Source organism: Antechinus flavipes, chromosome 4 (assembly GCF_016432865.1).
Source record: "Antechinus flavipes isolate AdamAnt ecotype Samford, QLD, Australia chromosome 4, AdamAnt_v2, whole genome shotgun sequence".
In the NCBI taxonomy this organism is placed as follows: domain Eukaryota; kingdom Metazoa; phylum Chordata; class Mammalia; order Dasyuromorphia; family Dasyuridae; genus Antechinus; species Antechinus flavipes.
In genome coordinates, this window is record NC_067401.1 from 337,727,455 (window position 1) to 337,729,819 (window position 2,365).

Consider the following 2,365-nt stretch of genomic DNA (forward strand, 5'->3'; position numbering starts at 1 on the left):
TGTTGAATTTTGTGACTTGTTTTTAACCTTGTAGAACAGTGGGTAAGTGTATTCCAATGGAACATTAAATAACCATTTGAACCAGGAAAAGAAGTTAAAATGCACCAATTCCATATTATGGTTTAGGCTGGTTCTCTTAGATTGTTTCTCATAAGACCATTGCCCAGTTTTCTCCACAACAGGTTTAAAAAAAAAAAAAAAAAGGCTGTAAAATTATCTGTTGTTTATCTTTCAAATGAGCAAGGACAATAAACAGCAAGTCCCTTTTTCATGGTTTATGGTGGGAATCTTAATTTATACAACTTTTCCTTTTATTTCTCCCCCATTTTAGAAACTCACCCCTGTGATGAAAGTAAGTGAAAAAATAGTGTAGTATAGTAGAAGGAGCAAGTAGGTGTGGCAGCTGAAGGAGTTTTAGACTCACAGCCTGACTTGGACAGTTATTGTTCCTGCCTTTTTGTGACTTTAGGAAAATGACTTTGCCCCTCTGGGTCTTTGTTTTCTTAGAAAGGAGGGATTAGGATGAGCCACTAATAAAATCTTAAAATCCACTTTCAAATTTCAGGTAACTTTCAAATTTACACTTTGACCTTGAGAACAGAAACAAAATAAGCATTTCTCTAAGATGGTGATAAAAGTAAGGCATGATATTAAAAGAGACTAGAAAAAACACTGGGTAAATCTGTCTTGAAATGCAATACAAAGGAAAGAAATACGTCCTACCCTAAGAGAAGGTGATGCCAGCACATGTTTTAGTCTTTAGAGTACTTGCAAATTATTGAAGTGGAATGTAATAGTGTAAACCTGGGATGGAAAGATTGGAGCCTTTTTGTTTCTGATCATTGTAATTATTCCTTGGTTTTGGTGTTCTTTGCATTTAAAAATGTATTTCTAGGCAGTTGGTGTAAACTGTTTAAACTTCTCAGGGAAATATGTCTGTGAGATTTGTCAGTTTTGCTCTTAACTACCGACAGCTAGCACATATTACTAAGTTGCATTTCATATTTCATGTTTCTGTGTCAATATCTATGGTGGGTTGTTTTTTTTTTTTTTTTTTTTTTTTTCGGTTTTGAGAGAATTGATTATACATTTCCTTGGAAATTCCAACTGCTTTTGTTACATGAATGACCAATCTGAGCTATATCCTACTCTTGGTTATTTTAATATTGGAAAGTAGGAATTGAGCAGTTTCACAAAACACATCGACCAAAAAGGAACTTGTTTTAACCTGCTTTATTTTTTTAAAAAACAATGCTGCACTAAAAAGTGGGAAAATTGACAGTGAGCTCATCCATTTTTCCCATCCCTTTTAGCAGCAGAAGTATTAACATCTAAAAGTAAACTAGAGAATCTGTTCATACTTCAATTAAATTGGATTTTGCTATATGTCTCAATTGTATTAAACCAGTAATTTAAGAGGCAGCAGTTAAACAATTGATTGATATGTTAATTCATTTTTCATGATCTCATATTTCTACTACTCTAGAATAACAATTCTATTTCTAAGTCATCTCTTTATATATCAAATGGAATCAGAAAAATTTTAATTTAAAAATTAAAATTACATTATTAATATCCATTTTACTTGAAGATTAAATGGCTCAAGACTACCTATTAAGTCAAATTACTTATACATGGGTAAATGTAATTGGGCTACCTGGAGAAAATGAAATACCTCTTCTGAGGGAGTACAATTTAACAGCTTTGTATTTGTTAAATTGTGTTTTTTTTTCATCTGTGTAATATCTTTAGGAATCTGACATTAAAGGACAATTTTTAATGGTTACAATTTGTATTAAATGTCAAATAATATTTCATTTTATTATATTAAGTGATTAACCTACATTTCTGGCTTGTAATCAAAGTAATAGTTACATAGAAGGAATGAATTGCTATTACATAGAAGGAATGTAACTATTTAGAAAAATCACAAGACTAGTAACAATTCCCTTAAAATTGCTATTTTTTATAGATATAAATGTACATAAATAAACATTAAAGGCAGCTTAGTCTACATACTACTGGACTCTGGGAGCCAGAAAAATTGTAACTTTATTTATACTGTGTAGCCATAGAAAAGTTACTTTGTCTTTTTTTGTAGACTTCAAGTTCTTGTCTTTTAAAGTAGAAATAAATATCCTAGTGTGCTACCCACCTCACAGAGATGTAGAGATGAATGGGATTTCTAAAGTTCTCAGAAGAAAAAGAAAAGTATTATTTTCAAACAGTGAATTCATGAATTTTGTGTGAGTTTTTGCCATTTTGTGAACTTAAAAAAAACTTAAAATTCTTAATCAACAGTACTAATTACAAAGGTAAGTTTTATGCCATTTATCTCTGGAGTTAATCTATGGGGCATCTCTTT